Below are 12,210 nucleotides of genomic sequence, written 5' to 3'. Positions count from 1 at the left end.
AAGAGAGAGGAGAGAAAGAGAGATGAGAGAAAGAGAGGAGAGAAAGAGAGGGGAGAGAAAGAGAGGAGAGAAAGAGAGGAGAGAAAGAGAGAAAGAGAGAGGAAAGGAGAGGAGAGAAATAGATGAGAGAAATAGAGGAGAGAAAGAGAAAGAGAGAGGAGAGGAGATAAAGAGAGAGGAGAGGAGAGGAGAGGAGGAGAGAAATAGAGGAGAGAAAGAGAGGAGAGAAAGAGAGAGGAGAGAGAAGAGAGAGAGAAGAGAGAGGAGAGAAAGAGAGAGGAGAGAAAGAGAGAGGAGAGGAATAGAGGAGAGAAAGAGAGGAGAGAAAGAGAGGAGATGAAAAAGAGAGAAGAGAGGGGAGGGTAAACATACAACACTATAAAATCAATGTACACAAACAATAAGTGTGCAGTTAAAATTGGGGGGAAAGAAACGCACATGTCTTCCCACAAGGCTGTGGGGTGAGACAGGGATGCAGCTTAAGCCCCACCCTCTTCAACATATATATCAACGAATTGGCGAGGGCACTAGAACAGTCTGCAGCACCCGGCCTCACCCGACTAGAATCTGAAGTCAAATGTCTACTGTTTGCTGATGATCTGGTGCTTCTGTCACCAACCAAGGAGGGCCTACAGCAGCACCTAGATAGATTCTGGGCCCTGACAGACCTGGGCCCTGACAGACCTGGGCCCTGACAGACCTGGGCCCTGACAGACCAAAATAATGGTGTTCCAGAAAAGGTCCAGTCACCAGGACCACTTCTAATGGTGTGGTAGGAGTCTAGAGACCAGTAGTCTCTTCGAATGTTGTGGTTACTACCTGGTGTGGCAGGAGTCTAGAGAGACCAGTAGTCTCTTCTAATGTTGTGGTTACTACCTGGTGTGGTAGGAGTCTCTAGGTTGTGTTGGGGACACATCGTGGTTGTGTTGTGGTTATATTATGGTTGTGTTGTGGTTATATCATGGTTGTTTTATGGTTATATCATGTGTTGTGGTTATGTCATGGTTGTGTTGTGGTTGTATCATGATTGTGTTGTGGTTAATATCATGGTTGTATTGTGGTCCTTCTGTAGCTCAGTTGGTAGAGCATGGCGCTTGTAACGCCAGGGTAGTGGGTTCGATCCCCGGGACCACCCATACGTAGAATGTATGCACACATGACTGTAAGTCGCTTTGGATAAAAGCGTCTGCTAAATGGATTATATTATTATTATTATTATATTATTATGGTTATATCATGGTTGTGTTGTGGTTGTGTCATGGTTGTGTTGTGGTTGTGTCATGGTTGTATCGTGGTTGTGTTGTGGTTGTATCGTGGTTGTGTTGTGGTTGTATCGTGGTTGTGTTGTGGTTGTATCGTGGTTGTGTTGTGGTTGTATCGTGGTTGTGTTGTGGTTGTATCATGGTTGTGTTGTGGTTATATCATGGTTGTATTGTGGTTATATCATGGTTGTATTGTGGTTATATCATGGTTGTATTATAGTTATATCATGGTTGTGTTGTGGTTATATCATGGTTATATTATGGTTATATCATGGTTATATTATGGTTATATCATGGTTATATTGTAGTTATATCATGGTTGTATTATGGTTATATCATGGTTGTGTTGTGGTTATATCATGGTTGTGTTGTGGTTATTTCATGGTTATATGATGGTTGTATTATGGTTATATCATGGTTGTATTATGGTTATATCATGGTTGTATTGTGGTTATATCATGGTTGTGTTGTGGTTATGTCATGGTTATATTATGGTTGTATTATGGTTATATCATGGTTGTATTATGGTTATATCATGGTTGTGTTGTGGTTATGTCATGGTTATATTATGGTTGTGTTGTGGTTATATCATGGTTGTGTTGTGGTTACTACCTGGTGTGGGTAGAGCCCAACAGTCTCTTGTTCTGGTTGTGTTGTGGTTGTATTATGGTTGTATCATGGTTGTGTTGTGGTTGTATCACCTGGTTGGTTGGGGAGATATCATGGTTGTGTTGTGGTTATATCATGGACAGCTGGGTTATATCATGGTTGTATTATGGTTGTGTTGTGGTTATATCATGGTTGGATCATGGTTGTGTTGTGGTTATATCATGGTTGTGTTGTGGTTACTACCTGGTGTGGGTAGGCGTCTCCAGAGCCCAACAGTCTCTTGTTCTGGTCAAACAGCATCCAGAGCTGAGAGTCAAACTCTGATTCATACAACTGGTCACACAGGACTGGACAGCTGGGGGTCACCTCACCTGACTTAGGCTGGGGAGAGAGGTAGAGAGGTCACACACACAGTACTGGACAGCTGGGGAGAGAGGTAGATAGGTAGAGAGGTCAGACAGTACTGGACAGCTGGGGAGAGAGGTAGAGAGTCAGACAGTACTGGACAGCTGGGGAGAGGTCAGTACTGGACAGCTGGGAGAGGTAGAGAGGTCAGACAGTACTGGACAGCTGGGGAGAGAGGTAGAGAGGGTCAGACAGTACTGGACAGCTGGGTAGGTCAGACAGTACTGGACAGCTGGGGAGAGAGAGAGGTACTGGACAGCTGGGGAGAGAGGTAGAGAGGTCAGACAGTACTGGACAGCTGGGGAGAGAGGTAGAGAGACAGTAGACAGCTGGGGAGGTAGAGAGGTCAGACAGTACTGGACAGCTGGGGAGAGAGGTAGAGAGGTAGGGTCAGACAGTACTGGACAGCTGGGTGAGAGGTAGAGAGGTCAGACAGTACTGGACAGCTGGGGAGAGGGAGAGGTAGAGAGGTCAGACAGTACTGGACAGCTGGGGAGAGAGGTAGAGAGGTCAGACAGTACTGGACAGCTGGGTAGAGAGGTCAGACAGTACTGGACAGCTGGGGAGAGAGGTAGAGAGGTCAGACACACAGTACTGGACAGCTGGGGAGAGAGGAGACAGGTAGAGAGGTCAGACAGTACTGGACAGCTGGGTAGAGAGGTAGAGAGGTCAGACAGTACTGGACAGCTGGGGAGAGAGGTCACACACACAGTACTGGACAGCTGGGGAGAGAGGTAGAGAGGTCAGACAGTACTGGACAGCTGGGGAGAGAGGTAGAGGGGTCAGACAGTACTGGACAGCTGGGGAGAGAGGTAGAGAGGTCATACACACAGTACTGGACAGCTGGGGAGAGAGATAGAGAGGTAGAGAGGTCACACACACAGTACTGGACAGCTGGGTAGAGAGGTAGAGAGGTCAGACAGTACTGGACAGCTGGGGAGAGAGGTAGAGAGGTAGAGAGGTCAGACAGTACTGGACAGCTGGGGAGAGAGGTAGAGAGGTCAGACAGTACTGGACAGCTGGGGAGAGAGGTAGAGAGAGGTAGAGAGGTCAGACAGTACTGGACAGCTGGGAGAGAGTAGAGAGGTAGAGAGGTGGACAGTACTGGACAGCTGGGGAGAGAGGTAGAGAGGTAGAGAGGTCAGACAGTACTGGACAGCTGGGGAGAGAGGTAGAGAGGTAGAGAGGTCAGACAGTACTGGACAGCTGGGGAGAGGTAGAGAGGTCAGACAGTACTGGACAGCTGGGGAGAGAGAGAGGTAGAGGTCAGACAGTACTGGACAGCTGGGTAGAGAGGTAGAGAGGTCAGACAGTACTGGACAGCTGGGTAGAGAGGTAGAGAGGTCAGACAGTACTGGACAGCTGGGGAGAGAGGTAGAGAGGTCAGACACACAGTACTGGACAGCTGGGGAGAGAGGTAGAGAGGTAGAGGTCAGGTCAGACAGTACTGGACAGCTGGGGAGAGAGATAGAGAGGTCAGACAGTACTGGACAGCTGGGGAGAGAGGTAGAGAGAGGTCAGACAGTACTGGACAGCTGGGGAGAGAGGTAGAGAGGTAGAGGTCAGACAGTACTGGACAGCTGGGGAGAGAGGTAGAGAGGTCAGACAGTACTGGACAGCTGGGGAGGGGTAGAGAGTTCAGACACAGTACTGGACAGCTGGGGAGAGAGGTAGAGAGGTCAGACAGACAGTACTGGACAGCTGGGGAGAGAGGTAGAGAGGTCAGACAGTACTGGACAGCTGGGTAGAGAGGTAGAGAGGTCAGACAGTACTGGACAGCTGGGGAGAGAGGTAGAGAGGTCAGGTCAGACACAGTACTGGACAGCTGGGGAGAGAGGTAGAGAGGTAGAGGGGTAGAGGGTCAGACAGTACTGGACAGCTGGGGAGAGAGGTAGAGAGGTCAGACAGTACTGGACAGCTGGGGAGAGAGGTAGAGAGTTCACACACACAGTACTGGACAGCTGGGGAGAGAGTAGAGAGGTAGAGGGGTAGAGAGGTCAGACAGTACTGGACAGCTGGGGAGAGAGGTAGAGAGGTCAGACAGTACTGGACAGCTGGGGAGAGAGGTAGAGGGGTCAGACAGTACTGGACAGCTGGGGAGAGAGTACTGTGGGTAGAGGTCACACACACAGTACTGGACAGCTGGGGAGAGAGGTAGAGAGGTCAGACAGTACTGGACAGCTGGGGAGAGAGGTAGGAGGTCACAGGTCAGACAGTACTGGACAGCTGGGGAGAGAGGTAGAGAGGTCAGACAGTACTGGACAGCTGGGGAGAGAGGTAGGGGTAGAGGGGTCAGACAGTACTGGACAGCTGGGGAGAGAGGTAGAGAGGTCACACACAGTACTGGAGAGAGGTAGAGAGGTAGAGAGGTCAGACAGTACTGGACAGCTGGGGAGAGAGGTAGAGAGGTCAGACAGTACTGGACAGCTGGGTAGAGAGGTAGAGAGGTCACACACACAGTACTGGACAGCTGGGGAGAGAGATAGAGAGGTCAGACAGTACTGGACAGCTGGGGAGAGAGGTAGAGGGGTAGAGGGGTCAGACAGTACTGGACAGCTGGGGAGAGAGGTAGAGAGGTCACACACACACAGTACTGGAGAGAGGGTAGAGAGGTAGAGAGGTCAGACAGTACTGGACAGCTGGGGAGAGAGGTAGAGAGGTCAGACAGTACTGGACAGCTGGGTAGAGAGGTAGAGAGGTCACACACAGTACTGGACAGCTGGGGAGAGAGATAGAGAGGTCAGACAGTACTGGACAGCTGGGGAGAGAGGTAGAGGGTAGAGGGGTCAGACAGTACTGGACAGCTGGGGAGAGAGGGTAGAGAGGTCAGACAGTACTGGACAGCTGGGGAGAGAGGTAGAGAGGTCACACACACAGTACTGGACAGCTGGGGTCTCCTCTCCTGACTTAGGCTGGGGAGAGAGGTAGAGAGGTAGAGAGAGGTCAGACAGTACTGGACAGCTGGGTAGAGAGGTAGAGAGGTCAGACAGTACTGGACAGCTGGGGAGAGAGGTAGAGAGGTAGAGAGGTCAGACAGTACTGGACAGCTGGGGAGAGAGATAGAGAGGTAGAGAGGTCAGACAGTACTGGACAGCTGGGGAGAGAGGTAGAGAGGTAGAGGGGTAGGAGGTCAGACAGTACTGGACAGCTGGGGAGAGAGGTAGAGAGGTAGAGAGGTCAGACAGTACTGGACAGCTGGGGAGAGAGGTAGGAAGAGAGGTCAGGCAGTACTGGACAGCTGGGAGAGAAAGGTAGAGAGGTAGAGGGAGAGAGGTCAGACAGTACTGGACAGCTGGGGAGAGGGAGAGAGGTAGAGAGGTAGAGAGAGAGGTCAGACAGTACTGGACAGCTGGGGAGAGAGGGGAGAGAGGTCACAGTACTGGACAGCTGGGGAGAGAGGTAGAGAGGAGAGAGGTAGAGAGGTAGAGAGGTAGAGGGGTCAGACAGTACTGGACAGCTGGGGAGAGAGGTAGAGAGGTAGAGGGGTAGAGGGGTAGAGAGGGAGAGAGGTAGAGAGGGATAGAGGGATAGAGGGTAGAGAGGGATAGAGGTAGAGAGGGAGAGAGGGTAGAGAGGTAGAGGGGTAGAGAGGGAGAGAGGTAGGGGGTAGAGGGGGTAGGGGTAGAGAGGTAGAGAGGTAGAGGGTAGAGAGGGAGAGAGGTAGAGGGGTAGAGAGGTAGAGAGAGGGAGAGGGGAGAGAGGTAGAGGTAGAGAGGGAGAGGGGAGGGGAGAGAGGGAGAGAGGTAGAGAGGGATAGAGGGATAGAGAGGTAGAGAGGTAGAGAGGTAGGGATAGGTAGAGGGGTAGAGAGGTATAGAGGGGAGAGAGGGAGAGAGGAGAGAGGTAGAGAGGTAGAGAGGGATAGAGGTAGAGAGGGAGAGGGGTAGAGAGGTAGAGAGGTAGAGAGGTAGAGAGGTAGAGAGGTAGGGGGGGGTAGAGGGGTAGAGAGGTAGAGAGAGGTAGAGGGGTAGAGAGGTAGAGGGGTAGAGAGGGAGAGGGGTCACACACCAAACAGAGGTGTATAATACGACCTAGACACTCTCACCTGGTGGAAGCTGTAGGTGAGGATGATTTCGTAGAGCTGTCTGTTGTTGGGGAGGACATCTCTGTGACCCAGAGCCTTGATCTTAGAACTCAGAGGTCTGGAAGAAGCAGGAAACAGACAGAGTTAGATGGGATGCTTGGGGATAGATGGGATGCTTGGGAATAGATGGGATGCTTGGGGATAGATGGGATGCTTGGGGATAGATGGGATGCTTGGGGATAGATGGGATGCTTGGGGATAGATGGGGATAGATGGGATGGGGATAGATGGGATGCTAGATGGGGATAGATGGGATGCTTGGGGATATGGGATGGGGGATGGGATGCTTGGGGATAGATGGGATGCTTGGGGATAGATGGGATGCTTGGGGATAGATGGGATGCTTGGGGATAGATGGGATGCTTGGAGATAGATGGGATGCTTGGGATGCTTGGGGATAGATGCTGTGGGTTAGACTCTGTACACTGAGACGATCTGTCAGGACTAGGTGGGATGCTTGGGGATAGATGGGATGCTTGGGGTAGATGGGATGCTTGGGGGTAGATGGGATGCTTGGGGGTAGATGGGATGCTTGGGGATTGATGGGATGCTTGGGGATAGATGCTGTGGGTTAGACACTGTACACTGAGACGATCTGTCAGGACTAGATGGGATGCTTGGGGATAGATGCTGTGGGTTAGACACTGTACACTGAGACGATCTGTCAGGACTAGATGGGATGCTTGGGGATAGATACACGGCTGTGTCCCCAGCGCCTGGTCTGTGTGCCCACATGGACCGGAAAGGAAGGAGGGGGGGCTGAGAACTTCCTTCTGAGAGGATGGAGAAGCTGAGAGTTTCCTTCTGAGAGGACGGAGAAGTAGAAGCTGAGAGTTTCCTTCTGAGAGGATGAGACGGAGAAGCTGAGAGTTTCCTTCTGAGAGGATGGAGAAGGTGAGAGTTTCCTTCTGAGAGGATGGAGAAGTAGAAGCTGAGAGTTTCCTTCTGAGAGGATGAGACGGAGAAGCTGAGAGTTTCCTTCTGAGAGGATGGAGACGCTGAGAGTTTCCTTCTGAGAGGATGGAGAAGCTGAGAGTTTCCTTCTGAGAGGATGGAGAAGCTGAGAGTTTCCTTCTGAGAGGACGGAGAAGTAGAAGCTGAGAGTTTCCTTCTGAGAGGATGAGACGGAAGCTGAAGTTTCCTTCTGAGAGGATGGAGACGCTTTCCTTCTGAGAGGATGGAGAAGCTGAGAGTTTCCTTCTGAGAGGATGGAGAAGCTGAGAGTTTCCTTCTGAGAGGATGGAGACGCTGAGAGTTTCCTTCTGAGAGGATGGAGAAGCTGAGAGTTTCCTTCTGAGAGGATGGAGACGCTGAGAGTTTCCTTCTGAGAGGATGGAGACGCTGAGAGTTTCCTTCTGAGAGGATGGAGAAGCTGAGAGTTTCCTTCTGAGAGGATGGAGACGCTGAGAGTTTCCTTCTGAGAGGATGGAGAAGGTGAGAGTTTCCTTCTGAGAGGATGGAGAAGGTGAGAGTTTCCTTCTGAGAGGATGAGACGGAGAAGCTGAGAGTTTCCTTCTGAGAGGATGGAGACGCTGAGAGTTTCCTTCTGAGAGGATGGAGAAGGTGAGAGTTTCCTTCTGAGAGGATGGAGAAGCTGAGAGTTTCCTTCTGAGAGGATGGAGAAGCTGAGAGTTTCCTTCTGAGAGGATGGAGACGGAGAAGCTGAGTTTCCTTCTGAGAGGATGGAGGAGCTGAGAGTTTCCTCACAAAAACGAACACGTTTGAACACAGAAGTTAATCACGAAGCTGACCAGATTAGTGACTAATGTAACCTGGTATATATATCAGACTGTAGGTGGTGGGGGTAGAGGGGTAGGTAGGGGGTAGGGGGGTAGGTAGGGGGTAGAGGGGTAGGTAGGGGGGTTGTATTTGGAGACATATGTCCCAGTGTGGCTGCACACAGATCTTCAGAGTGACCCTGGGAGAAACGTGACTAATGTAACCCTAATGTAACTCTTTAGTTTAGGTAGGGTAGGACCCAAGTCTTCAGGGTGATGATGGGAGGTGTGGGTGGGTGGGTGTATTTCTTTAGTTTTGTACCTGAGCGGCTGGACCCAAGTCTTCAGGGTGATGACGGGAGAAACATCCTCGTACCTCAGGGGAGAGGACACCTCAAAACTAGTCACGCCGTCTGATGCATGCTGGGTGAGACAAAAATCATGAGTCAGAAAAGGACTTTTGGTCGTAAAACTGGTACGACACGTCCCACAACACAGAGGAGTGTGCTGTGGTACGTCCTATAATTAATAATAACACAATACCCAGCGATGACATCACAATACCCCGCGATGACATCACAATACCCCGCGATGACATCACAATACCCCGCGATGACATCACAATACCCCGCGATGACATCACAATACCCCGCGATGACATTCCTTCGACCTCATAACTTGGTTTTTGTTCTGACTCATCAGTGGGACCTTATATAGACAGGTGTCTGCCTTTCCAAATCCTGTCCAATCCTATTGAACTTACCACAGGTGGACTCCAATAAAGTTGTAGAAACATCTCAAGGATGATCAATGGAAACAGGATGCACCTGAGCTCAATTTGGAGTCTCATAGAAAAGGGTCTGAACACTTATGTAAATAAAGTATTTATGTTTATTATATATTTGCAAATTGTTCTAAAAACCTGTTCTTGCTTTGTCATTATGGGGTATTGTGGTGTCATTATGGGATATTGTGATGTCATCGTGGGGTATTGTGATGTCATCGTAGAGGTGAGGGTGAGGTGTATATACTCACTATGTGTAGAGGTGAGGGTGAGGTGGTCAGGCCGTGGAAGGAGATACTGTAGTCAACGGTGACGTCACCAAGGCTGGCCCACCACCGGGCGACACATACTCTACGGTCCTCCCCGACTAGAGAGGAGACACTCAGTCAAAACAGCATCACAGAGACACATAACTCTACTGTCCTCCCCGACTAGAGAGGAGACACTCAGTCAAAACAGCATCACAGAGACCATAACTCTACTGTCCTCCCCGACTAGAGAGGAGACACTCAGTCAAAACAGCATCACAGAGACACATAACTCTACTGTCCTCCCTGACTAGAGAGGAGACACTCAGTCAAAACAGCATCACAGAGACACATAACTCTACTGTCCTCCCCGACTAGAGAGGAGACACTCAGTCAAAACAGCATCACATACCTCTACTGTCCTCCCCGACTAGAGAGGAGACACTCAGTCAAAACAGCATCACAGAGACACATAACTCTACTGTCCTCCCTGACTAGAGAGGAGACACTCAGTCAAAACAGCATCACATAACTCTACTAGAGCCTGACGGCAACTAGAGCCTGACGGCAACTAGAGCCTGACGGCAACTAGAGCCTGACTGTCAACTCCCTGACGGCAGACTAGAGCCTGACAGCAACTAGAGCCTGACGGCAACTAGAGCCTGACGGGCCATAACTAGAGCCTGACGGCACTACGGAGCCTGACGGCAACTTTAGAGCCTGATCGGCACTAGAGCCTGACGGCAACTAGAGCCTGACGGCAACTAGAGCCTGACGGCAACCAGAGCCTGGGGGGCGGCAAAGCCTGACGGCAACTAGAGCCTGACGGCAACTAGAGCCTGACGGCAACTCAGAGCCTGAAACAGAGCCTGGACGGCAAGTGGAGCCTGACGGGCAACTAGAGCCTGACGGCAACTAGAGCCTGACGGCAACTAGAGCTGACGGCAACTAGAGCTGTCTGACGGCAACTAGAGCCATTGACGGCAACCTGAGCCTGACGGCAACTAGAGCCTGACGGCAACTAGAGCCATGACGGCAACTAGAGCCTGACGGCAACTAGAGCCTGACGGCAACTAGAGCCTGACGGCACCAGAGCCTGACGGCAACTAGAGCCTGACGGCAACTAGAGCCTGACGGCAACTACGGAGCCTGATTACAACAGACGGCAACTAGAGCCTGACGGCAACTAGAGCCTGACGGCAACTAGAGCCTGACGGCAACTAGAGCCTGACGGCAACTCAGAGCCTGACGGCAACTAGAGCCTGACGGCAACTAGAGCCTGACGGCAACTAGAGCCTGACGGCAACTAGAGCCTGACGGCAGACGGAGCCTGACGGCAACTAGAGCCTGACGGCAACTAGAGCCTGACGGCAACTAGAGCCTGACTGCAACTACGGAGCCTGACGGCAACTAGAGCCTGACGGCACCAGAGCCTGACGGCAACTAGAGCCTGACGGCAACTAGAGCCTGACGGCAACTAGAGCCTGACGGCAACTAGAGCCTGACGGCAGAGGAGCCTGACTGCAATCACGGGAGCCTGACGGCAACTACGGGAGCCTGACTGCAACTACGGAGCCTGACGGCAACTACGGGAGCCTGACTGCACCTACGGGTAGCCTTTGACGGCAACTAGAGCCTGACGGCAACTACGGGAGCCTGACTGCAACTACGGGAGCCTGACGGCAACTACGGGAGCCTGACGGCAACTACGGGAGCCTGACGGCAACTAGAGCCTGACGGCAACTACGGGAGCCTGACTGCAACTACGGGAGCCTGACGGCAACTACGGGAGCCTGACGGCAACTAGGAGCCTGACGGCAACTACGGGAGCCTGACGGCAACTAGAGCCTGACGGCAACTAGAGCCTGACGGCAACTAGAGCCTGACGGCAACTAGAGCCTGACGGCAACTAGAGCCTGACGGCAACTAGAGCCTGACGGCAACTACGGAGCCTGACGGCAACTAGAGCCTGACGGCAACTACGGAGCCTGACGGCAACTAGAGCCTGACGGCAACTACGGAGCCTGACGGCAACTACGGAGCCTGACGGCAACTACGGAGCCTGACGGCAACTAGAGCCTGACGGCAACTAGAGCTAGAGCCTGACGGCAACTAGAGCCTGACGGCAACTAGAGCCTGACGGCAACTAGAGCCTGACGGCAACTACGGGAGCCTGACGGCAACTACGGGAGCCTGACGGCAACTACGGGAGCCTGACGGCAACTAGAGCCTGACGGCAACTAGAGCCTGACGGCAACTAGAGCCTGACGGCAACTAGAGCCTGACGGCAACTAGAGCCTGACGGCAACTAGAGCCTGACGGCAACTAGAGCCTGACGGCAACTAGAGCCTGACGGCAACTAGAGCCTGACGGCAACTAGAGCCTGACGGCAACTAGAGCCTGACGGCAACTAGAGCCTGACGGCAACTAGAGCCTGACGGCAACTAGAGCCTGACGGCAACTAGAGCCTGACGGCAACTACGGGAGCCTGACGGCAACTACGGGAGCCTGACGGCAACTACGGGAGCCTGACGGCAACTAGGGAGCCTGACGGTAACTACAGAGCCTGACGGTAACTACGGGAGCCTGGACGGGAACTAGAGCCTGACGGTAACTACGGGAGCCTGACGGTAACCTCGGAGCCTGACGGTAATCGAGCCTCACGGCAACTCCGGACGGAGCCTGACGGCAACTAGTAGCCTCGGACGGAGCCTCACGGTAACCTCCGGACGGAGCCTGACGGTAACCTCCGGACGGAGCCTCACGGTAACCTCCGGACGGGAGCCTCACGGTAACCTCCGGACGGAGCCTCACGGTAACCTCCGGACGGAGCCTCACGGTAACCTCCGGACGGAGCCTCACGGTAACCTCCCGGACGGAGCCTCACGGTAACCTCCGGACGGAGCCTCACGGTAACCTCCGGACGGAGCCTCACGGTAACCTCCGGACGGAGCCTCACGGTAACCTCCGGACGGAGCCTCACGGTAACCTCCGGACGGAGCCTCACGGTAACCTCCGGACGGAGCCTCACGGTAACCTCCCGGACGGAGCCTAACGGTAACCCTCCGGACGGAGCCTCACGGTAACCTCCGGACGGAGC

The 12,210-nt window shown here is 52.7% G+C and overlaps 1 pseudogene; it reads right to left on the bottom strand.

Annotated features, from left to right (window-relative positions):
• Positions 1-12,210, bottom strand: part of LOC124018301 — a 96,667-nt pseudogene that overhangs the window by 22,302 nt on the left and 62,155 nt on the right.

The sequence above is a fragment of the Oncorhynchus gorbuscha genome, unplaced genomic scaffold (genome assembly GCF_021184085.1).
Source record: "Oncorhynchus gorbuscha isolate QuinsamMale2020 ecotype Even-year unplaced genomic scaffold, OgorEven_v1.0 Un_scaffold_472, whole genome shotgun sequence".
NCBI lineage: Eukaryota > Metazoa > Chordata > Actinopteri > Salmoniformes > Salmonidae > Oncorhynchus > Oncorhynchus gorbuscha.
The sequence above is the reverse complement of the archived record's forward strand: the minus strand, read 5'-3'. Positions and strand labels throughout refer to the sequence as shown.